The sequence below is a fragment of the Aulonocara sp. 'chitande type north' Nkhata Bay genome, linkage group LG10 (assembly GCF_057382095.1).
Source record: "Aulonocara sp. 'chitande type north' Nkhata Bay isolate Kocher_YH1m ecotype deep benthic linkage group LG10, A_spYH_male_GT1.1, whole genome shotgun sequence".
Lineage (NCBI taxonomy): Eukaryota > Metazoa > Chordata > Actinopteri > Cichliformes > Cichlidae > Aulonocara > Aulonocara sp. 'chitande type north' Nkhata Bay.
The window spans coordinates 11,521,155-11,547,923 of NC_141353.1; the positions used below are offsets into that span (position 1 = coordinate 11,521,155).

A 26,769-nucleotide genomic window follows, 5' to 3' on the forward strand; every position below is an offset into this window, starting at 1 on the left:
TACACTGATTTGGCACAGCAGTCACACAGTTGTTCGCAATAAAGCAAAGCAGATCAAATGTGAAATGGCACTAATGCAGGGATGCATGTTTGCACACACACACACACACACACACACACACACACACACACACACACACACACACACACACACTGTGTTTTCATCTTTGTGGGGACATCTAATTGACATAATGCCGCGTACCCTAATCCTAACCATTAAATGAATGCCTAACCCTTAGCCTAAACCTAACCATAACCTAATTGTAACCCTGACACTAAAACCACATTTTGAGCTTGAAAAATGCCTTCAAACTCGTGGGGACCAAGATTTTGTCTCCACAAGGGCTGTTGGTCCCCACTGAATTCAGATTGTATGTGTGGAAATATGACCCTACTTCTTTACGAGCTCAGAAAACACTTTGCTGACGACTTTGTGGTCTCAGTCACTGGTTTCGTGTGATTTTGAATGCAACATGATATTTATTTAGTAAATTCTGGTCTCCATTAGGGCAAAAAAGAAAAGTAGAGCAGACATCGATGCAAAGCTTGTGAAAACCCGGCAAACAAAAACATTTTTGATGTTGATGAATGAAAGTTTCACGTTGAAAATCTTCACTGACATTAAATGATGACAAAGTTCTCGCGCTCGGGGACGGCGGCTTTCTGTCTGGAGGCACAGCTGGGCTCAGACAGCCTGACTGCATCCTCCAGGTAAATGAGCACCTCACAACCCCGCTCAGCAACTCTGACAAATCGACTGTCGCCATCAAAGTAAACTCATTATCGAAGACGGATGATTCGTGGCGATGGAGTTGTAAAACAGCAGGTTTGGGATTAAGAGGGGAACGTAATAGAGAAAAATCATCATCTGTCTTCTTTAACATGAAGAAATGAACACTGAGCTAAAGCCGGGAAACATTGGGGAAGAATAATCCTTTTTATGGGTCCATGTGTTTTAAAGAAGACTCACTATTCTTATATTGCACTGTTACGATGACATGTGCTTTAAAATATGCCCAAAGTTTCAAATAAGTGACTCGGTGAATATCCAAGTCAGATCCAGGACAGAAACACTCAGTTTCTGTCAGTTTTTTCTACTCTTGCGTCTGCATGATGTCAGAGAGAGGATATCTCCAATATATTGCTGTGAGAAATCACTGGCCCCCCTTTCTGAACTTATAGTCGTTATTTAAATAATTATATGAGCTAAGAAACCAAGAAAAAAACCTGAGAAATCAGGAGTGGGGCAAATACTTTTTCACAGCACAGCCAATATGATGAAAACTGAGCACAGAGATCTGAACACTGTTTGATTTTGTTGGTAGATCTGAGCACTTCTGCAGGGGGGATTTTAGAAATATTTTATTTTTAATCACTCCATAAATCAGAAAACTGTCAAACTCCAGAAAAATCGGTTTGGGCCATTTTTGTAGGTATAAAATGTTCTCTAAATCTGGCCATGCCTTCAGAATATAGATGAGAAAGTAACTGGAAAGTTTGGTGATTTAAAGCACTGTGGGAGAGCATTTCATTTAATAAAAAATCCATAGACTTATCTCGGAAACTATTATTGTTATTATTTTTTAAATATTTTAAAATGTATTATTCCAAAAAGATGCACTAATTAGGATCAGTTTCTAATTACCAAACAGTCTGATGCTGGTTCATGAAGCAGTAATGAGATTCAATTTATTTATTTACGGTGACCATGTAGGGTCAAGTGAATAAAGCTTAGTGATTGGTCCTCGACCATCTGACTGTTCACTTGAGGAAAATGTGTACTCCCTAACGGTTAGCCAAAGACCTCATTTTGATTGCTTTGGCTTAGCAGATTGCCGCGGTTGTTAGTAGTTTGCATCGAAGAGGCTGACTTGTCTACGAATGCTTTTCCGATACTCTCTAAGCGGTAGTGAAAAATAAGTGTGTCATGAATTGGAAACTGTCACTAGTTTTACTTTGAAGGTGCCGTTTCTGGTTTGCGTCATGCTTTTTCAGGCTTTACTAATGCTCTCCAAGTATTTGCAGACAAGTTGGCATTTTCCATGCAAACAACAGGCAACTGCACCAATCTGCTTGTGGTTGTTTTTGGTGGAGAATCCTCTTTGGGTCCAATTTCACTCAGCAACTTCCTGCAACCACTCGCCAGCTGGTCGAGAATGCACATTTTTCTCTAGCCTCGTAAATCTTAGTTTTCGTGGATGTCTGGACATTAAACTTTAATGCAGCACCCAGGAGAACAGCCACACATCACTTTCTTGGAGCTGAACAAATCAGGACCATTTTTAATTCTCAGCTGTGTCACAGTGTTTGTACTTTAGGAACTTCACGAATATTTGGACCCATAAATGGCAAATGAGCTCAGTCTTAGCAAGCGGATAGACCCATTCCCCCCTTAAAAAAGCAAAAGCAAAAGAAAAGAGCCCATATATCCCGTGGACACCTCTGAAAAACAGCTGCATACGGAGGCAGTCACCCTTCGGCTGAGAAATGATGCAGGCTAACACTTTTGTTTTGAAGTCTCCAGGTTCAGCGGGAGCTTTAGTCCAAACACAAATCCGACCAGAGATGTTCATCTTTGTCCGACAGCACAACTCCTTTTAGGGCCATAAGGCTTCTGGCTGTTTGACGTGAGACTCGAGCAGAGAAGTTATTTTACAACAGAGTTACTTGTCACATAGCCAATCCTATAACACACACAGTCCCACACACTCCATCAGACACACAATGAATATAGATGCTTGTTTACCGTTTCTGAAAACCATTTAGCATCTGTTCATCTGTTTGTGGTTTCCGAGTGAAGCTATAAAAGCAAACAAAGTTCTGTCCTGTGATGATGTGAATGACAACGATACAGGCAGGTAGAAGATACAGAGCCACCAAAGCACCAGTCAGCCGCCATTAGAGATCCTTCTCTGGGGGACTGCAACTTTAGCTCCACGGCTAAATGTGCATGTGAAATGCACGGAAAACAAGAGGGACTGTTTGCAAGAACAGTGCTTTATGGAAATTATCATGTTTGCAGCACATATGGATGCTCAGATGACTAAAGTCACCACTGAGTTTATATTAAAGGATGCACACATTACTCAAAATACAACATATGAATCAACAGTAAAGCTTCTAGTGAGGGTATTCAGGGCTAACACAGTGACACAAGTCAAACATTCAATTATATTATTACTGATGTCACTCAGGTGCTGGCAGATCGATACTCACTAATAAAAAAGTAACAAAATCATTTAAAAATTTATAAGCATTTGAAGCAAATGCAACTTTTTTATAATGGTGACATTTTTGATTTACTACTTCTGCTCCAGACTGAAATACCTCATGAAATGTCCATTGCATTCCCAGAAATCACGGCAAAGCTGAAGGAAATTTTCACCTGCAGCGTCTAAGAGCGGCAGGATCCATACGAGCGTCCTCCAAATGACAAAACTGTGTGGATTTCCTCCCACAGCAACAATGATCTCACTAAAGGTACTTTACTGATACAGAACCCCGAGTTTGTCCCAATGACTCTATCAGAGTGTGGATGAGTGAATGATTCTTTCAGTAAGAAAGCAAATAGATAAGAAAAGTGCCTGACTTTGAGCCTGGCTCAGGAGTTCTTCCTCCCTGTTGACACCAAGTGTTGCTCGCCTTGTTGTGAACTAGTGCAAGCAATAGCATGTTACTATTTAGCTCAAAATAGAGGCCTGCCAGAATGGCTATTGACAAAAAAAACATCTGGAGCAGATGTATAGGGTGTAACTAAAGTACAAAGCCAAAGTAAATGATGACAGCTTTTAATGGGAAATGTTTTGCTACGATAGTTTACAGTTTTTCTTGAACTTCCTGAAGCACCTTACTTATCATACTGATAAGGTATGACTAATGTCTGCAGACAGACACAGGCAGACAGTCATTAATTCCTAAAACACTGGAGTGAAGAGGGAAATCATGGAGCGCAGTATGAGCGCAGATGACAGCTCCTACTAAAAATCAACATGTTTGAATAGTCGCTCCTGAAGTGCAAATTAATAACTGACGTTTCAGTGATAGCGCTTTTCATTTTCACTCAATATTCTTCATCGCCAGCGTTGAGTCTTACATTCTCCTGATGCTCTGTGATAACTGCGTACGTGCAGGTAAAACCCGGATTAAACATCACCGCAGCTGTGTTTGAGAGGCATCCTGACAGATTCACGCAGTGTAAACACGTAAAGCGCAGCGGCGGAGAGACGTGTATCAGTGGGCAGGAACAACCACCGAGTTAAACACTCTCACTTCACTACACATTTACTACGCATGAATACATGTATGAACTGCAGCCCCACTGCTGCATACTTAATCGTTGTTTCCCCCTGGTGTGAAAGTGGAAAGAATAGCAAGAGAACATTTGAAATGTCAAATGACTGACAGCGATAGCACACAGAGAATCATTTTGTGCACATAATGAGCAGAAGTAATGCCACAATGTCTAAGTATCCTTTCAGCCTGAATAAGAAACACAGCCACATTTTTATGCTTTAAGCATGATGCTGAAGCTTTCATCCAAAGACTGAGTCTGGCAGCAGAAAATAGGTTAAAATACATTACTGATGGGCCAGTCAACGATCAACTCCCTAAACACACAGTTTATATATTTGTTTTCAGTATATTAAAGCCCAGTCTGAAATATACTGACAGTAACATGTTTATTGTTTTCATTATTTTGAGTAGAAACTACCAAGACTGAATCATATCTGTTATTAACCTCTGTCTCTCTTCCACAGCATGTCTTTATCCTGTCTTCCCTCTCTCTCCCCAACAGCAGCAGCAGCAGATGGCCCCGCCCCTCCCTGAGCCTGGTTCTGCCGGAGGTTTCTTCCTGTTAAAAGGGAGTTTTTCCTTCCCACTGTTGCCAAAGTGCTTGCTCATAGGGGGTCATATGATTGTTGGGTTTTTCTCTGTATCTATGAAGCGCCTTGAGGCGACTTTTGTTGTGATTTGGCGCTATATAAATAAAATTGAATTGAACTGAGAATTCAGATGCAAGACTACTGAGGGAGAGCGATCTGACAGTCCACCTGAGAGCTGCCTCATTCTGGCATCTATTTTCCAGTTTGTCAACCTCATGCCCATCTTAAGATGATGGCAGAGGCCACCTGGTGGGAGGCAACCTGTCTCCAACGATCACAGTCTGACTCGGACTGACTGCAACCACCCTCAGACCGTTTGACAGACGCATATATTATATAGCCAACATAGTTTGATCAGTCTGATGAGCATAACCGATGAACACTTAAACGCTGTCCTGCAGCAACCATGGCCCGATTTGTGGAGGAATTTCTGTGTTAAACCTGTGAGCTTCTAGCTCAGGGGTAGGTAACTCCAGGCCTCGAGTGCCGGTGTCCTGCAGGTTTTAGATCCCACCCTGGGTTAACACACCTGAATCAAATGATTAGTTCATTACCAGACCTCTGGAGAACTTCAAGAAATGCTGAGGAGTCATTTAGCCCTTTAAATCAGCTGTGATGGATCATGGACACATCTAAAACCTCCAGGACACCGGCACTCGAGGCCTGGAGTTGCCTACCCCTGTTCTAGCTGGACTCAAATCTAAGTAGTTCATGAATTTCTGCTTAATGTAAAGTACATAAATGTCAACAGATTTCAACAAATGCACAGCAACACGTCTGTGATTTTTGCAGATTTGCTACAGTTAATTGCCATATTATCACAAACAGAGTGCATGCAACTGCTAACCTGATCACATTACATTGCAGAGTGACGGCAGACTGAATGCATTTTGATTCGTCTTGATGAACCAATGTCGGTTTAAAGGCCACAACATTTGAACAGTTGCAAAATTGTAAATGCATTGCACCCTATTGCACTAATTTTGGTCATGCTGTGGTCTCCAACCACTGTTTTCTCTGGTGTGACTGTAGCGTTGCCTCTCTGCCGAATCCCTCATCCTGCAGGTGGAGTCCAACTCCATCACCTTGGTTTGCGTGGTTAAACACCAGCTGCAGTCTAAGGCAGAGGAGTTTAAGACAGTCGGATGGACAGAATTTACATCAAAAACTCAAATATGTGATATTACAGGACAGGGCAGAGCTAACGTTAACCTTTAAGGACAAAATACTTTATTTTGCATCTCAAAGTAATCGAACTTGGCACTTTTAAGGATTAACACAGGAATTATCCGAATGATGAAGATTTACCCTCTGATTTGAATATTAGCATCAAATTGATGACTGACAGTCATTTCAGTAACTGTTTATAGTTTCTGCTGAAGAACTGTGAGACCCACATTGCCATTACGGAGACGTTTTGCAAAGAAAGACATAAAATCTCAAACTGCGTACACACAGACGTAAAGATGTTATAAACCTAAACTCACTAACAAAGATATTGTGGCTATGGTGGATATATGGGATGTAACCCAGTACTTTGCTGTATTTAATGTGGTGCTTTAATCCTTTCAAGCTCTAAGTACTTCTCCATGAACCGGTGAACTTTTTGAATACCTGCAGAAAGCTGCAACTTTTTTTCCAGCCAGTCTGTTTCATTAAAGGCTGAGCTGAGAGTCTGTTGAAATGGACTCGTTTTGTGTTGACTGTTGGGATGCTGGAGAGCTGTGCACCCAGATAAGAAAGATGTGAGCATGTGTACTGTGAAGGAGTTGACGAGATTTTGGTCAGAGTATACTGTCAGAATGACTGAAAGAGATGAAGGTCAGAATCCTCTGTTGGACTCTTTTAATAAAGTACTTTAACGTCACTTTGAGAAGACAAGCACGACCCAGCCATCCACTTTATCTAAGATCACAGTTTCTGTGAATGAAGCAACTTCCAATTTTATTTTTTAAACTCCAGCTTACACACTACCAAACTTTTCTCAGTACCAAAAATGGACCATTTACAGAAGGTTACAGCTTTGATGGGAGATGGTACTTTGGGAGAAAACAGCATCTTGGCCTCAGGAACCTGGGAGAGAGTTGAAGGAGTTCATGCTTGTTCATGAGTGAAGGTAGACAGGAGAAAGGGAGACTGCAGCCTCATCTGCAACAGCGCCAGAAGATGTTAATCCTCAGGTGCTAATTCCAAAACAAAGGTTTGAAATTAGCACTTGATGTTTTCCTGTCTTCACCCAGGGTCAAGAAGCTCTTGGTAGTAATCGAAAGTTCACAAATGCAGGTGGCAGAGAAATGACTTCTCTCCACTGGGACTGTGGACCAACACCTGGGAACAGGGCGAAGAGCTCAGAATAGAGTTGTTGCTCTTTCGAGGTGAAAAAGCTAAACGAGGTAGGTGGGTCATCTGCCACCCGGATGTTTCCCAAAGGATACGCTGGAGCTTTGTGGAGCCCTTAGATTCCCCTCAGGAAGATCTGGAGGGAGTAAAAGCACCTGTGTTTTTCAGCTGCTGCCTTCACACCCCAATCTGGACAAACGGTGGTCGAGATGAAATAAAGACAAAGCTGGACTCGTATATTTAACCTAATATTGGCAAACTCAAAGTCGGCTGCATCCCTGCACATCACCTGATTGCACAGCCAGCACACATTAACTGATGGCTCCTTCTCATCTTACTGGCAAATCTCATTCTGGGTCTACTATTTAAACTTTGCAACCCTCCTCCATCCCAGCTCAGTATGGGATGAGCCTGAGGCTATTTTTTAATTTTTCCAAAACTCCAGGTTCACCTGTAGCTGAAGTTCAAACTGAGCATCAGAATGGGTAACAAAGGTGATTTAAGTGACTTTTAATGTGGCATGGCTGTTGGTGCTAAGACAGCCTGGTCTGAGTATTTCACAAAAAGCTGATCTCCTGGGATTTTCCCACAGAGCCAACCTTGTAGGTATTGTAGAGAATGGTCTGAAGAAGGGAAACTACCCAGAGAGTGGCAGTTCTCTGGGAGAAGATGCCTTCTCATCAGTCAAATGATCACTTGTTACAACCAAGCTATGCAAAGAGCATCTCTGAAAGCACAACCACACTCCTGTCAGCTAAGAACAGGAAACCGAGGCTATAATTTACATGGGCTCACTGAAGCGGGACCGTAGAAGACTGAAAAATGCCTGATGTCCACATTGGCTGCTTCCAGCGGGACAACACCCTATATCTCACAGCTCAAATCTGCTGGTGTCTTGATCATGAAAACAAGTTCACTGTACTGAAATGGCCTCCACAGTCACCAGATCTCAGTCCAACAGAGAACCTTTGGAATTTGGTGTAACAGGGTTTACATCATGGACCAAAATCTCGGAGGAATGTTTCCAGCACCTTGTTGAATCGATGCCATGAACATTTAACTCAGTTCTAAAGGAAAAAAATACTGGTGGCTGCAAGTGCTTCCCTTATTCTGCAAGGAGATACACCCATCAATCCCATTTCGACTTGTTCTTGACTTATTGCATTCACAAGATTTTCAGAAAACTTGACCTCTGACCTTGAGGTTACTAGGATTTGAACTTGTTCAAGATTTTTAGTAGATATACCTCTGGATTCAATTTAAATCTTGTTCTTGGGTTATTCATAAACGCAGGTGTTTATGCTGCCAGCCCACCCGGCTGGGTGACTTTTTTACCCCATCAGCCTTTTATAACTGTTGAGGGGTAAAAAAGGGAAAAGGGGGTCCGAGCCAGTACTAGCAAAGTGTACCAAATACTGTAAAGTGGTAGGTGAGCAAAGTCTCGAGAAAAGAATGAAAAGCATCACAGACTTCAAAATAAAATCAATATCTTACCCACTTGGTCTGACAACATAACCAACAGAGAATTAAGCAAATTCATCCAGCTCCTGTGTTCAAACCCACGTCTTAAAAAGCTGTTGCATAAGAAAAACAGTTTTTCTAAGATTGAAGCGTCTCAGCCAGCAGTGAGTGTGAATGTGCTAACTCGAGCAGAAGAGAAAATGAGGTCCGTCTGGGGACAACACTGCGAGGTGACTCGCTCCCATCCGTCTCAGCAGCACAATGCCGCTGTGCTCAATTGTCCCAACCAACCCGCCTGCGCTGTTATCATGCGTCCTCCTTCAAGAAGTAAATAAACAGATTTTTTTCTCCCCCTGGGAAACTGAATGGAAAGTTATTCAGCCACAGATACCCAAATGATGACTGTATCCTGGGAGTTTTCAGAGATATGAAAATGAACATAACACTTAGTCAGGTAGAGGCATTTTCTCAATGTGAAACAACAGCTACAAAAACACAGCATAAAATAACCGAGGCTCACAACCCCAACATTATGTGAATGTGAGAACGATCACGAATCATATCAGGCCTTCAGTAGGAAGCACAACAACATACAGGAGGAATAACAAGAAAAGCTAATCAGCTTACAAAGCCCGAACATCACAGGATGATAAGCTTTGACAGGTGAAATAACAACTTATTGAGTTTTAATTGCCCAGTGGTTTTTTCCATCCAGCTAATTATTGTCTGCGCTTGTTCCGTCTTAATCAACTTCAGTGACTCTGTGGAAAACTTTGAGCTACATTTAACTATGAAAAGTGCTGAGCAGTGTATCGGACGATGTTAGAGGCAGTGACAGCACTTTTAAATGCTTCCAAGGGTTGTCCTTAAGACATGTTATCAATTTATACACCACGGTGAATGCTTAGGTTAGCTAACTGATAGATGTTAATGGTTCCAGCTAGCTTTTACACTGAATTTGTTTTTTTAAAATAACCTAAACTTTAAAAGTCCAAACTGTCTGGAAAGGCCAGCCCCACTGATGTGGTGGGTTTCTGTCAGGCCAAGCACTGCTTACTCAGTGAAATCTAAAAATTAAACCGATCTTCTCTCCTTTCATCTCAAACAGTATTCTGTCACTTAAGCTTCTCTTGTTGCCTGTGCAGACCATCCTCTAAACTTAGTGACATCTTGTGGCCACAGTTGACTATTGTCTCTGGAAGCAGCCTTAACTCCAGTTGGCCCAGAAAGCTACTTCCACTGCTGCCTGACTCACAAGGCTTCGCTACAGTGAGTCCTGCATATGTGATTTGGCAGATTTCTATGGCAGATACCCATCCTGACAAAACCCTCCTTCTCAAACCAGGGACCTTTAACTTTTTTGGCACCACTGAAACATTTTTTTTATAATCTCCCATAGATACTGTCATACATGGCTTAAACCCTTTAATTCAGCTGTGATTTTTTTAATTACTGTATTGTAGTATGTTTGTTTAAAAAATAAAAAACAGGTGTTAGCTTGTTTTTCAGAGCTCTTTTTTCAGTGGTACATGGTCCTAACTTGAAAGCCATACGGAAAAATATATGATTTTATAGAATATGATTCAATATTTCAATATTCAAAATTGAACAGAATACATGAATAAAACATATCTAAACTGAGCTTATCTTAAACAAATGCAGAAGTAATATTGATCCATTTAATGCTATTTGGTAACATTTTTGGCGAAATAGTTTTTTGGGAAACACTTTCAAATGTTTCACTTATTTTATTCCTTTATGAATGAATAGCTCCATACATTCATCCACCACTGCTCATCGTCAGCTAACAGTAAAATATAAAAATGATGGGAAATATAGAAGTAATAATTTTTTTAGAGTTCTTCAGCCTTAAGGGAGTGCAGAAAAGTGACGATGTTTATGGATAGTGCAGCATAATCGAAATAAAAGGCAGGAAGTGAAATCATGAAAAGGTATATGAACAGTATAGGATGTTACTTTTATTTACAATTATATTGTTATGTTTTCTACCGTTTTGCTATTTTATCGTGTGTTGTTCAGCATAAACACTCAACTTCTGTTATACTTAAATGTGCTGTATAAATAAACTTTACTTCACTAATGCTGAGCTAAAGGCCAAAGTCTTCCGCAATCCAACATCACAGAACACACAATACACTAATGCACCAGGATTGTGCAAGTTTGTCAGCAGCAAACGGCTCGATATTCACCGATCGAGTTCACCAGCTTTAGAACGAAGGCTGGAGTTAGTGCAAGATTTCCTGGGTTTCTGGTTATTCTAACCTGGATGACATTAAGTTTCCCAGAAATAATAAAAAAAACCCTTATTTTTTATGTGAGGCTCTTATAACAAGCTTATAAGTTTGATGGCAAAACAGGGGTTGATACAGTGTTTTCATAGCACCTCCATGACTCTGACTTCAGCGCCACAGAATGACTCTCAAATCCAATAAGACAGAAACTAGATTTTAAGGTTGTGGAATGAGAAGGTGAGTAAAAGCTGCACCGAAACGGGCGAAACTATTGCTGCCACAAGATGAAGAGTCTGTTGTACCTTTGACAAACTCACTCTCTAAGCCACAGGACACCCTGCTGTTCCAGGATAGCAGAATCATTTCAGATAAGCCATTTTCCTCGGCTGTGCCCTGGTTTACTGCCACACCCTGCCTCTCTGAAAATCTGCTGAGAGATGATGAGAAAAGCAGCCATTTTGGGCCTTTCTGTGGCTCTCAGGTGGCCGCCTCCTCCTCGCCTCTCTGCTCTCTTTGGAAACAACTAAAGCACATTTCCTCCAAGATAATAAATCCAACTCAATAAATATTGTGGAATATGGGACTCTGGCTTTTGCTGAAAGCGTATTTTCTTCTTTTCATTCTGCTGTCCTTTCAAAGCTGTGTCCCTCTGCTGCTTTAATACAACCGCAGGTGCTTTACATTGAATTTCATTGTGGCGAGAGATGCAGAGAGCAGTTTTTTTTCCATCTCGTCAAACCCGCCAACTGGCTGCCGGCTCGGTTCTTGGAGGCAAATATTGAGTGGCCTGAAATGTGAAAACATTTATATCAAATTCTAAATAGAAAATATGCCCGGCAAGTGTGCATGCAAGGGGAGGACGCAAAAGGTGTTTGCATTGCCACATCTTTAAGGGGAAAATCCTAAAATAGTGGTACATTAAATAATGCAGTAATTTTAAACAATCTCAGCATTTTTGATCCCTCCTAACTTAACTAGTACAACATCCATCTGATACTTTCAGCACATTAAAGCTCTGTTAAAAACCACAGCAATTTTACAATCACTCCAAGTGTCACGGGTGGGGGCCGGTTTGTGGCATAATTTGCATAGTACAGTTTGCTGGTCCGTGTCAGACTTGTTGTTGTTTGGCTTTATCAGTGTTTTATTTGTTCCTGAGTAAATCGGTTTGGCTGAGAGCAAAGTTATAGTTTTCACACAGCTGAATAAACGTCAAACAGCAAACTGATCAAACAGAAGTGTGCGATGGTCGAGAATTTGCTCCAGTGTCCTGTTATATTTTAGGGAGGAGCAGATGGATGAGTTTATTAAACTCCACCAAGACAGCTGGTGACGCAAATCTGAAGGCGAGACCGACCCGATTCACAGCCTCGCACTTCCGGCCTTCTGGGTCTTCGAAGGACCCGACCCACGTAGACCGCGAAGGACGGGTTTTCCGAAGGATGCGGCCTAAGTTTTGGGACACAGCTTATGGGGTTTTCTCTACTGTAGCCGTTAGCTTAGTGGCTAGCTGACTTTCTGTCGTGCCACTTCTGACATTTTCCTTCTAACCAGTTAGATTTTCCACACTTGATGAGGTTCGTGCCTTCCTGCGACGGACCACGTCAGACCAAGGTCAACAGCAAGGGTCGCTGGGAAATCATTGCTGATTGGCCAGGTTACATAATAACAAATGATCTAATTGGCCCACATCTTTATTTAAATCAAAAAGGCGCCCAAACGATTTACATCATAACACATCAAAATTACTTTCCACTGCTCTTTTCTCTAGCCAGGGTGTGATGGCTGCAGTTACAGCCACATATATTGGGTAATATCTGTCAAACATCACAGTGCTACAATAGACTTATACATAACACAACACTTTAAATAAAGGATTTAATTTACAGGGAAATGCAAACTGGTTTGGTTTATAATTAACTTACTTATACGATCACATAAAATAAGTGCATAGATTTTAGTTAGTTTTAGTGTATTATTTAATTTTCCTTTGTTTTCTCAGTGGCAGCTGCTCCCAGTCCCTTGGTTGATGAGCTAATAGGTGGGAAAAGGGGCGGAGCAAGGCTACATGGAGACCTGTAAACTGGGTCATACCACAACTCTGGATCATGGGGGGGAAATGGAATTTGTTATGTTAGTTTCAGCTACGTTTTTGTGCATTCTACCCCTTTTTGTGGGCTGTATTTAAGTTTAAGTCTTATTTAGGTAGATCAGTTTGTTTGTTACCAACTTTTGAGTAGAGTTCTGTTACTTTGACCTCTTTTATGGGCCCAAGATTTAGATCTTTAGTATAATTTAACCAAGTTTGTTTTCTGGGTTAAAAAAAAAACCTTTTTTGTTGGACTTTAACCTGTGTCTGACTTTCCTTTACTTTTCAGTCCAACACAAGCAGTGGTACCCTGGATGTTTGATCTGCTTTCTAGTAATTATCAATCGGTATTAGGACCTTTAAAAGTTTACCAAAACGCACTTTGTTTTCTCCATTCAAAACAACCAGCTGACCATCTTTTCTTGATGTTTAGTCTTGATTGAAAAATAGTTAGATGATGATGGAGACACGAACTGGCCTCTTAACTATGTATGACCCACAAAGCAGTCGATTGGCTTCTCTATTGGCTTGTCAGAATATTTGCTTTAACTTTAACTGTGCTCTATGTTTGATACCTCATGCATTAAAAATATGGTTGCAGTGTTGAGTTTGCAGCAGTACGTGTTATTATGACAGCAGCATTAGAGTGATTTGTCATTTCTGAGAGATAAAGCAAAGCAACAAAAACACTAAAAGGTTGAGCACAGATGGAAGGGAACATTTCATTTAATCTCTCGACACTGAAATCTGTGGCAGGAAAATGGGGAAAATACCAGCTGTGCTACCTCTAGGAATGCTGGTACCACCTTACAGCAGCGCACATTTTAGTCCTTAAAATATCCCAGAAGGAAAGAAACAGGTCACAAGATGTGATGACAGGAGAATTATAGGGTTAGAGAAAACATTTATTTGAAATATTCAGACTACTGGTTCCAAATTGTGGGTTTTCAATTTAATAATTAATCTTAATTTAAAAATCAAATTTTCTGTATGCCATCATGTTTCAGTGTTTAAAAAGCTGGTTAAAGAGGTTTGAGCACTGTAATCATCGAACTTTGAAAACGTGGCTTTTAATGGGAACAGGTTTTTCTTCACGGTGCGGAAACAGAGTGAAGAGTTTTTGATCCTATTGACTGAACTCAAGCTGAAGTTGCGAGAGGCTGCAAACGAGAGAGAGTGGTTTTTGATTAAAGGCAGTACACAACATGTCAAGGTCATTGCTATGATGATTTTTAGTTTTTATAAGACTGACATATGAATTCAGGGCAGTAAATATGAACCTTCAAATTCAACCTTGAATCTCTTCATTAGGAGCCACACTGCAGCCACCTAAAATACTGCGAGGATGTTTTTATTGAGTTTTCTAGCTTCCAGTAGCTCATTCATTTGATTTTTATTAGGTCCTAATAGAAATCAACAGAGTGGTGCATTGCAATCAGACCAGTGCATACTGTTTTCAGGGAAATTACTTAATTTTGGAATTTAACCGCAGTCAAGCTGCTACTTGATGCGAGCGTTGATGGACGTAGCGCATGAAAATTTCATTCCTCTGCATCCAACATGGGTGAATGTGAATCGGCTCATTGAGCATTTCGATCCAAACCTTTGCAATAAGTAACTAAACCAGGTGGTACGGCGCTTGCTGCCACGCCGAGCCGTCCTCCTCCCTAATGCAGAGCCGAGCGACTGAAAAATCGTCCATCTTTGCTGCTTTTTTGTGTGAAGAGTCAAAAGTAAACTCCCAACTCTTGAATGTCCTGCTTTTTCTTCACCGACTCATCAGTCATTCATTGGACTAACTTAAAGGTTTAAAAACACAAAGCTCTCTGTGATTGGCCCTGAAACCATTAGGTTTAACTCACAGAAGAAGATGCGGTCGATGGCGGTGTTAACAGGCTCCCTGAATAGCTCCGCAAACTCGACCACTTTGTTGCCTCTCCTGACATTTTCTTTTCAGCTTCAAATAGAAAGTCCATCATTCTCATTCTGAACAGGAAGACCTGCCTCCTCCTTATTCTCATCTTCCCCCACATGAAGATTGCATCTTCATAAATCAAACTTTTTCTGATAAAAATGATTCAGAGGGCTTCATACGTTAAAATATTCATGAACTGTGAGGGGAAAATTGCAGATGGGAAACCTATCAGTAAATAAGACAATTTTCAAATATTCTCTTTGTGGATGTTGGAGTCGAGAAACCTGAAATCTGAATCCTTGACTCTTTTATTCCAGCTGGAGTTTTTGTGCCCCCACTGCACATCTGGAAAGGTTTTTTAAGTGTAGCGTAGGCTCCATCTGAATGGCAAAAAGCCCATCGAACACACACAGACACAGCTCGGTACTCTCCAGAGTCCGTCGTATGAATGCAGCCGGAGTGACGGCAAACAGAGGAAAGAGGAGAAGAGCGGAGGCAGCACATGGAGAGGAAAAGAGCAAAGCAGAGCGAGGGAAAGGAAAAAAGACGGAGTGAAGGAAGGCATTGAGGATGAGGTAATACCACTGATGAAACCCAGGCAGCGATGACAACAGACATCCGATGCGTTTATGAAAGCGAACAATCTCAAAGAGATTTCTTTGTCTCTGTGGTGAGCATAGCTCTTCCCTGACACAGCTGCAGCTAAGACTTCTCACCACTTTGACTTCACCCTCATACTCCATGCACCTAACACTGTACACACCAAGCAGCTACCTGAATGCAAAGCATTAGAAATATAAAGCTTATTAAGGATAACATCAAATAAATGGCACTCGTTAAGTCCCTGTGTTTTCCACAACAGGGACATAATGACCCATAATGTGCAGAGAGCGTTGACCTACTACAGCTGCATCCACACAGGGAGTAATTTGCTTCGTTCTCGTCATTTTGAACCTGATAGTCGGTCACAAGTGGAGATTTTGGGCTCTGGTTGCCTAGGCAATGTCATATGTCAATCACTGGTATCCTGCACTCTCACTGGTAGGTGCATAAAAAAATATACATTATGATTGGAGTTTAACAAGGTGCAAACATGAAATTGACATCTTGCCCCACAAATATCAGCGATGTTTGGACAGCTAGCGAAGTCTGGCTACTTGGCATATACTGGTCTCCTACATGCTAGCTAGCTACACTGCTATAATTAGACTGATATAAACACCTTAGGAGAGGAACTTAAGGTCACAGAAGTTAATGCTGAGGGTCTGAAAATGGACCAAATTCATGCACATCTTCAGCACGATATTAGTTACAAATATGTTGATTACTCACTATGGAAAAGCTTTTAAAAGTCCACAGTGAAGTCTCAGTGAGGTTGTTGGCTGTAGCTACACTGTGGGTTTTTTAAAGTTCATATATGTGTTGCACATGACAAGAGTCAACAAAAAGCTGGAGAGAACAAGAGTCATGGTTGAAAATAAAGGAGACAGAACTGCAGCATGTTGCAGAGCGTCTTATCAAACGTTGAAGACGCTCGGTCAGGCAGATTGTAATAAATCAGGAGTGTCAAGACGCTGATGCCAAAAACCACCTTCAATGTAAATGTGAGACGCTGGCAGCCTCATTCTTTTTGCTTGGTTTCTTAAATGTATCGACAGGTGCGCTAAACCTTAGTGAAGTGGTAGCCCCCCTGGTGGGCTGTGAAGGTACTGCAGGTGGGTTGCAGTAATAACAGAAATTCAGTTTGAAATGAGGATGTGCAGTTGCATTTATATAAATGTATGCATTTATTTTAATATAAACGTGAATTCAGACTGGTAATAGAAGTGGTCAGTTTGTGATGCTGCTCATTACTCTGACCTAAATTTACTGATCTAATACTGATGTTTGCTTCCCCGTGGTGGGTCACACACTGGCCTTAAAACAGCCTACGTTGTTTATAATTTTTGAATAACATTGTTTAAGTTAAATAAACTCTCATTTATGTTGATTAGATGTAGATTTAAGATTAAGTGGGCCGTGTGGAATTTTCTGGTTTTTGTGTGGGTCGCAGCACTCTTGATTTTAAGAATGGCTGCTGTAGATCAAACAGGATGCAAACTGATAAATCATTAAGCTTTTTTTGTCTCTTTTATTTAAAATAATGATTCAGTGTGTGATGCCCCATGGACGATTAACCAAAGAACTGCGTGAACTTGAGCCGGCAGGGCACGGACCTCGTCGAGGGAAAGGACTGATTTGTGTCCACTGTTTTGTGTGTCAGCAGTGCTGCCATGACTGAGCCTTCAAACTGTGGGAGAGTACAGTGTGTTTGTTATTTCTTTGTCTCCTGTGTTTTAAACCCTGCAGTTCGTTCCATCACACACGCTCTTCGTCACGTCCTGCCGCCGCTCAGAGACAGATGATGAAACACACATGCCCTTTTTCTGCAGTCATGCTGCTCCTTTTGCCCCAAAACAGATCCATTTACCACACAAGCTGCAAAAAACAAAACTGTGTGTGTGTGTGTCTGAAAGCTGATTATAAAGAGTGTGTGTCACCCTGTGTGTGTTATCCTCTTATTGTCAAGCCTGCAGAGACATGAAGGGGAAGTTTGTGTTTTGTTTCGGTGTGTGCGTGTCACCCAGGTTCTCACCCCAGTTTCCCCCACTCGGCTGTTTAGTTTGGCCCGTCTCTGATCGCAGAACAAACACCAGCCTTCACATCGATTCCCCCATCACTTTTGGCTCAGAGCCTCGGTGACTCTCTGCTTTCTCATTTTCAGTTTTAATCATCTTTATCCTCAAGAACCACTTCATTATGCAAGGCTATTTAACTGTAAAATCACTGTATAATTTGCTGTCTGTTTATGCAAATGGAGAGCAGAAGCTTCTACGGCTTCATCGGAAAGAAAAAAATGCAAGGACGGAAATTTACGCTTTTTTGTGATTATTTTTTTCTCCATTGGTGGCAAATTGATCCCAAAGCGAGCAAGCCAAAATTAAAAGTACGCTTTGTGGGGAGAATTAGTAATCCATCAAGCATTTCTCATGTCTGTCTTCAAATACTGATTAAGCCGCCCACAGTGAAAACATGGAAATGACGACAAAACCTAAACTCTCAACTGGACCTTTTAGAATTGTCCTTATTTTCTGTCATATACAAATTAAAAAAAACCCAAAACCCCCCACCCAAAACAAACATATACAAATAATAAGTCCTCTAAACAGCAGCTTTACACAATTTTTTTTACACCTTTGGATCTCTATGATGTCATAGAGAGCCAAAATTTCACCAAATCTAAAGCAAAGCGTTTTGTGTGGTGCTGTATGTAATTAGGTTTTCTCAAATGATGCGAACATGGCAAATGAGCATTTGTTCAAGTGAAAATATTTCAGCTTTGGCAAAATTTAGGTAAGATGGAAAAAAGGAAGCTTGCTAATTTTGCTTGGCAGGAAAATTAGTCGGACTAACTTAAATTTAATTGACATTGAATTGAATTAAAGTGATTGGTGTGTGGACAGATCTAGTCTATAGGCAGTAGTCAGAACCTCAAATTCGTTAATTTGTGTTGCTGTGCCACCTTTTCCGTGTCCATCATGACAATTTTCACTCTTTATATTTAGTGATTTACAATTTTAAAAGATGAAAAAGTTGAAATTTAGAGGTTGGAGAGGTTGGTGGAGGTGGGAGATATTATTAATCCAAGATATGTTCTCTGGTTAAGTTTAAGTAGTAAAAGAAACTGGATTAGGTTGAGCGAAATATAATGGTTTTGCCTAAAATACAACAGTTACTCATCATGTTCTTTTAATCATAATGTTTGCATAAAATACAGAAGATGAGTTGAATCCACACGATTATAAGAGGTTTTTAAGCACTCAAATTCTCCATGGACATGAATCTGCAGGCACCTGCATTAATAGAGCTGGGCGATAGAACGATAACGATATGTATCGCGATATAACTTTTACTCGATAGAGAAATTAAGCTATCGCGATAGACCTCGCCGCTCTTGTCCTCTTAAAAAAAAAAAAAAAAAAAAAAAAAAGGTCAGCCAATCCAAATTAAGCAGCGCAGAGCCGAACCAATCACAGCCGCAGCGTCATGTCGCGTGACTTGTTACGTACAGCACAAGTGCCAAGCCGCACGTGTGTTTGTTTGGGAAGCAGCCAGCGCGTAATGGAGGAAATGAGTGTGCCGACTAGAAAAATCAACCGAGCGTGACCGAAGAGAAAACAGATGATGGTTCCAATGCCGGAGAGATTGTCGAACGGAAGAGCCATAGAAGTTCCATAGTGTGAAGGTATTTCGGCTATTTCAAGTCTGACAAAAACAGAGTAGCGTGCACTGTAAATGTGCCGAAAGCAAGTCTGGAAATACAATAAACTGGTGCATGTGTCACACTGTGCACCACGTTATTGTTTCGGTGAAATGAATTTCTACAATACTGTTAATTCTACTCTCTGCAGTGTTTAAATGCTTACATATACACACAGTTACTGTCCCTCCACACATACGACTCGGTTCTGCTTCTATGCCCCAGCTTTGTTTACTTTTTCCCACCGAGGCTTCTAGACTTCTGATTGGCCAACATTTCTGCACGGTTAGGAATCTAGCGCCACCTGCTGCTTTGGCATGTTCATAGCAGCGTTTTCCTTCATTTCTGCCTTTATGTGTGGACGGGATTATTTTTTAAAACGAAAACGGAAAATCTCAGTTTTCAAAAATACCCGTGTACGTGTGGACGTAGCCTCAGTCTCTGACTGGAAGCGCTAATTCGTCATTCGGCTTTTGTCAGACTAAAGTAACTGTTAAAACTGTTTGAAAAGCTCAGCTATACAACAAGGAGAGATTGAGAATTTCCTTTTAGTTCTCAGTTTATTTGATACTGACAAAAGTTAGTCAGTTTTGTCTGTTCTTCTGTAAAACAAACTAAGATTTATTTTTAGAATTAATATTTTGTTTCTAAGTGGAATTGACAATTTAGTCTGTTTCGTTTGTTCTATTTTGAAACTTAAACGCTTTAGCGGCTGCCTTTTGTGTAGTTTGCAATATTTGCCTTTATTTATCTGAAAAAGTCTCATGTTCCTTAAGTACATCTACCCTGTTGAACTTATTATGGGAAATAAATATTTAAATAAAAACAAGCTGCTGATTATTTCACATTTTACTTGTGAGCAACGGCACATTTAAATCTTACAAATATAGTTATTTGGCTTATATCGTGATAGATATCGTTATCGCCTGAAATGAAAAAAACATATCGTGATATGAAAAAATCTCATATCGCCCAGCTCTATGCATTAACCATTAACATCACTAAATGACTAGTTTACAGCGTTCCAACACAAACGAAACATACTGACAAACAAACAAAACCTCTAAACTGACGTGTTGTTAGATAGAAACAATGAGGTTAGCAGCTATATGCTACACTGGGTATCAAACAGCTTATTCACGTTAGCAGATAAGCTAACATTAGCCAGTTCTATCTGGAGCCTGTGAAACCAAATGGAAATGTAGCTATTGGAGGATTACTATAAGTGACATCAGCGGGGCAATCAATTCATGAAGGGGTTTGTTTGTTTTACGAAATCAAGTCTAACCCTGAGCCATGTTTCTTTCTGACTTATGCTAGCTAACACTAGAACACCTGCTAATACAAACATTTAGCTAGTTAGCTCAAAAGCTGGACAATCTCAAAAGCTTTTTGGCAATTTTCAAATAATTTTATGAATGTTACACACTTTTGTCTGCTCTATAGTGTGGCTAAATTATTGGCAGCTGTCTAGTAAGTGATGAGCATATTTCTCCTGTTTTGGCTTCCCTTCATTGGCTTCCTGTTAAATCCAGAATTGAATTCAAAGTCCTGCTCCTCACATACAAGGTCTTAAATAATCAGGCCCCATCTTATCTTAATGACCTTGTAGTACCATATCACCCTATTAGAGCACTTCGCTCTCACACTGCAGGCCTACTTGTTGTTCCTAGAGTATTTAAAGTAGAATGGGAGGCAGAGCCTTCAGTTTTCAGACCCCTCTTCTGTGGAACCAGCTTCCAGTTTGGATTCGGGAGACAGACACAATCTCTACTTTTAAGATTAGGCTTCAAACTTTCCTTTATGCTAAAGCATATAGTTAGGGCTGGACCAGGTGACCCTGAATCCTCCCTTAGTTATGCTGCAATAGACGTAGGCTGCCGGGGGATTCCCATGATGCATTGAGTTTTTCCTTTCCAGTCACCTTTCTCACTCACTATGTATTAATAGACCTCTCTGCATTGAATCATATCTGTTATTAACCTCTGTCTCTCTTCCACAGCATGTCTTTATCCTATCTTCCTTCTCTCACCCCAATCGGTCGCAGCAGATGGCCCCGCCCCTCCTGAGCCTGGTTCTGCCGGAGGTTTCTTCCTGTGAAAAGGGAGTTTTTCCTTCCCACTGTTGCCAAAGTGCTTGCTCATAGGGGGTCATATGATTGTTGGGTTTTTCTCTGTATCTATGAAGCGCCTTGAGGCGACTTTTGTTGTGATTTGGTGCTATATAAATAAAATTGAATTGAATTGAATTGAATTGAATTGAATTGAATTGATGAGTGGAAGTGTCAGTTAGCTAGCTGTTTGTAACATTAAATGACATTACTTTTAAGTATTTTTTGTGAGTAATAATATTTTAATAAACCACCTTTTTGGCAGCAACATTTAATTGTTTCATGTCTATCCTCAGCTGCTCAACAGTTTAAATAAAAAACAAAACAAAAAACAAAACAAACAAAACAAAACGTAGCCAAAACAAACAAACAAAAATAAAATCTAAATGTATTCTTGCTGCCTTTCAAAGGGTTGGTTCAAAGACAGGGACCAGTCAGATTCCATCTTCACTGACTTTAATATCACTAAAGATGGCAGTAAGTTGCTAAGTATCTCAAAATGACAATAATATATGGTTACTCTACAATCAGTTTGAAATCAAATGGGTACATGTTGGAAATTGCATTCACACTGTGACTCACTAATTCACATACATTTTTTACTTTTAGAGTCCAGATGGAGCCCTTACAGATTTGAAACAGAAATTGTGCTTCAGTTGCTGAAGGATGATGATTTATCAGTGCAATGTCATTGGTGCTAAGGAGCCTTGCACTTTTACATTTGGCAACAGTTGAGTTAAGTCCTCTATAGCAAAGAGACACATCGCAGTCTGTGCTAATAGCACAGACTGACTCAGAGTCATTGGTCTGTGTTGGCAATCAGGCTGTAGATATTTGTAATGTTTGACAGTCTGTCTGAGAGCGACTGAAGTCAGTCACTATTGTGTCGAGACAGCTGTGAACTAGGTGACCTAATAGAGCAATTGAAAGTTTCCTCTCCTTCTTGATTGAAAGTGGTTGCCAACAGGTTGAGGGTGTTGCACACTCAACCTCTGAACCACCATAAAAAAAACAAAAAAACGATACAGTCACCAGGCAAACTCAGATTTTCTCTCTCATCACCAGAAGGCTGCCGTCTTATGTTCCTATACCCTGTGACTGAGCCATTACCCAAACTTTTTGTAGCTGCTTTTCTCTCAGCTGTGTGTGAATGTGTGTGCTACAGGGATCTGAACCACAGCATTACATAATCTCTCTCTCAGCCAATCAGTGAGCACAACCCTTCTAACGTCATTTGTTGATCTGATCCAGAAACACACACACACTGATGTAAGTGTACACACAGCTGGAGCCAGGTATCTGTTCTCACTAGAAAACCCAAACCAGCTGTCAGAACACACACACACACACACACACACACACACACACACACACACACACACACACACACACACACACACAGGTGTTAATATGCATCACTAGGATTACTCAACTTTCACGTTTATTTGAAGACCTGCAGGTAGCTCTTGCAGCGTTGTCATTAAAAGCTTCTGAGCTCAGAGACCGGCCTCGTCCTCTGCAGCCTGCTGATCTGTATCATATCGAACTCCCCGCTGTTTGGATCAACACACACCGTTTCATTTCTCCACTTCTTCCAAAATGAGGCCACAGTTACATGTTATGACAGGAGACTGGGGTCAGTGGGAATGTGTGTATATTTCTATCTTGTGTGTTTCTGATTAATGTGGCAGTTCTGTGGCGCCACATTAACGTGGTGTTCAGATTCAGGAAAACTCACACAATATGTGTTTTAGTAGAGGCAAGCTGGTGTTTTATATGTTAATTGTTTCTGATTGTCTCAGATTTTGCACAAAAGTTAGAATTGCACAGTTACGGAGCCCTGCCAGGGACATGGGAGAAAAAAAAATTAAGATGAACTTTTGCATGATCTCGCAAAATACACTGTATCCTTCGCAGGTCGCATTTGAAAGCTGAGTCGGTGTATCCTTCGTGACCCAACCTATCCCAGAATTCATAGCGCGGCCCAGCCAAGTCATTTCTAACAATGGTGGCAGCTACTTAGTTTCAATCTTATGTTTTCTGGGTCACAAAATAAACGTTGAAGCTATTTTCAGGCGTGAATGTAGCTGTGTAAACTTCAAGTATCTGCTCGGTTTATCAAGACATCACATATTTGTAAAAGTGCTCCGATGTTTTCGGAGACGTCTGTTACCCACCATCTCGAAGCTAACTTTAGGTCGAGGCCCACTACAGCCGGGGGGACGCCGCACTCCCGGCACATCGTGCTTCGACCTCCCGGTCGGCTTCGAGCTGGCGCCCTCTGAAGGATGCGGCCAAAACATTTGCGCAAAAGTTCATCTTAATTTTTTTTCTCCTATGCCCCTTGCGGGGCTCTGTACAAAGTCACAATGAGGACATGTATAAAAAAATCCAATCAGGGCTCCAAAGCACGCCCACATGAAAGTGTTCTTTCCAAATGCTACGGACAAAATTTAAATAACGCTAACAATGGATCAGTTTGAAGAATTTGTGATCCTCAAAAGCATTTCCATTTTTGCTCCTATTGAAAAAAAATCTTTTTGAGCCAGTATGAATATAATCCTGTGAAACCAACATATGAAAACTGCTTCACGGTTTCACTTTTCTACCATTCGCTTTGATAGAAAAGTGTCAGCCTGGTGCTGGTGTGAAAGCTTAGAAAGAAACAGCTGGTACTTTTATTTTGGTGGAGTTTCCTTCTCACAAAGACATCCCTGGGTTACCATTGTTTATAAAATACCATTAAGAAATAATGAAAAGCTACATTTCCTGCTTCCTTCACAGAGCGCAGATCTACATGTTTGATTCAGAAGAGTTTTACAACTGTCTTTTGGCTCTTTCTGACACACAACCTCTGGATAGAATCGAACCAGCAACCCTTTGTTTGTCCAGGTAATGTTTAAACCACTAAAATAACTGCACAACAGCCCAGAAAGAAATGCAAAAATAACCAAAATAGGACAGGAAATGACCAAAAATGAAATGATATACTATCATCAAAGACGAATAACAACAAAAGGCAGAAAATTACTGAAGGATGGAATAAAAATGTCTACGGAAAACACTGCAAACAGATGTCAAATCACCAGCAGGACTCACAAAACACCTGCAAGACACAGAGCTGGAGACAAAAAGACAACTGCATGAGCTGCTTTGTCTTTTCTGCAGTGTGGAGGTCTTGCCCGGAGGAGCTCGGTTTCATAATCCATCCATATGCACACAGCAGAAAATATTATTCCATTCTCAACTTCTCACTTTAGCACTGAAAGTCCTTTGAAGCTCTCTTTTTTTTTGCCAGCGCTGGTATTTCACAGCATCCTGCTTTACATTCACATTTACACCTGAGAGTGGAGCACACAGGGCGCAGCAGGTGGAGGCGAAGAGTCACGCTCGGGGGTCACCTTGACATTTTCCCAGCTACTTCAGTGAATTAACCTTTTAGTCACAGGCTCACCTAACAAGCCCACACACAAACGGCCTCCAGGAAAATGAGACCAACCCAGCTTTGGCTCGACCGCGTGATATTTTCTCCGCGGGCTGACGGATCCATTAAAACCTGCTTTGTGTTAAGCGTGCTGAAATGCTGCCCCTGACCTCTCAGATGGAGAGAGCTTTCAAGTTCTCACTGCGGACGCCACGCTGGGATTCCTCGAAAACCGAGAGCTCCGTTTAGCACCCCGAGTATCACCCGGCGAGTTTGCCTCGCAGCGCGAAACAGCCGCGGGAAAACACTCAGCTTCAATGAGACGTGAAACCACAATCAGTCACAGCTGCAGCTCGCATGCTAGTGGCTTCATGGGACTGTCTATGATGGGCAGCAGGAAGCAGCAGCTGACCACCATGTTATGATACGGTCCATGGATTTTATTATTCATAGCTTTTAAAGGCAAAGGTGTAGATTTCATGATGCCAGCATTTAGCACACATGCGTTTGAAAACGATAACCAGCGGGACAACGATGCTTCAGATCTTGGCGTTCTTTAGTCCCAGAATTTGAATCAGCATAATCTGATGCTGATTCAAATTCACCAGCATGCTGGAAATAAAGTGTCAGTTGCTCAAAATTCACAAAATTCACTGGAGTCAGAGCCCCAGAACAACACGTAGTGTGTCTCTGCATGAACCAAACAGAAATAATTGAAATACCTCGATTGAAGACACCAGCAAAGTTACTCGAAGATGAGGAAAAGCCAGAGCAACACCTTAGAAACTAACTTACAATGCCTTCTGTATCATACGTTCTTGCAGCTCTTGATTAAATTTATAGTGTACATATTATCTGTTATTGCAATTTGCAAAACTCGTGCACAATTTTAGTTGAACTTTTCTTTAACGAACCTTGTTTTGTCATCTAGAAAGAGATTTTTCCTGGCTTACGATAACAGATTAGCTGTTCAGCTACAACCGAGGAGTTCTTAGTAGTTTCCAGTTGTAGAGATCACAGCATCCAAACCTGAAGCCAGGGCATCAGGTGAGGAGTGAGATAACGAACCAGCTCAACAGTCTCTTGTTGTTCGTTGTGCACCATGAATTCATCCTCCAATGTGATATCCCGAGTTTTACTCGATTTTTCCTACACAGACAGTCTTCACTCACAGTCTGGACCACTCACCAGATTTGTGTCCCCGCAACGTCATCCTCCAAAATAAAAAACAAGGTAAAGAATCCACGACACAGAAACACATGAGCAAAGGAACCCAACAGGACTTTGCACCCATAAAGACAACATTTGATGAGTCTCGACACCTCAGTTTATATCACCAAAGACAAGTTTGATGAACACAAGAATACTTTTCAGGGTTTTTCCAGCTGCACAAGCAGAGACCACCCTCCCCAACTTCTGATGCAAATCCAGTCACTTTCTATTATCAGCAGGCCTGAAACCACTCAGCTCACAAAAGAGCTTCAAAGACTGCTCCTAGCAGGCTTTCTTTGGGTAAAGAGTGAACAGACTGAGCTAAAAACACCAACTAGTCCAGACAGGTGTATGAGAAGGTGACTGAGTGTGGGATTGGCCAAATGCCAGTCAGGTAATGCTTTCTGATCACATCTCCCATCAAACTGGGCTCTGACTCACTTCAGCACTGCCTCTGTAAATGAAGAGTGTGTGAATCACAACTGCTTCAGAGATGCACTGGAATTTCCAGAAACATCTGCAGATGACTCTGAAAAACGTCTTAGCTTTTGATTTTGTTCCAACAACGATTGTGTAGTTTTTTTTGTCACATAATGATCCAAATGTTGTCACATGGTGATTCGTGGTCTGGACTGATAAAAGCCAGTGCTGCTGACTGTTTAATGACGATGTTGCTGAATTAAGCATAACTTTGCCTAAATAAAACAAAGCCTGGATGTTATGCTTCATTTAGCATCAGTGGAACTTAACTTACTGAACTTCTTCACCACACACTCTTCCACAG

The 26,769-nt window shown here is 41.1% G+C and overlaps 1 protein-coding gene across 2 annotated transcripts in view; it reads right to left on the reverse strand.

The window, feature by feature from the left end:
- LOC147320341 (rho GTPase-activating protein 7) overlaps positions 1-26,769 on the reverse strand; it is a 107,791-nt gene that overhangs the window by 80,328 nt on the left and 694 nt on the right. The gene's annotated exons all lie outside the window — the stretch shown is intronic.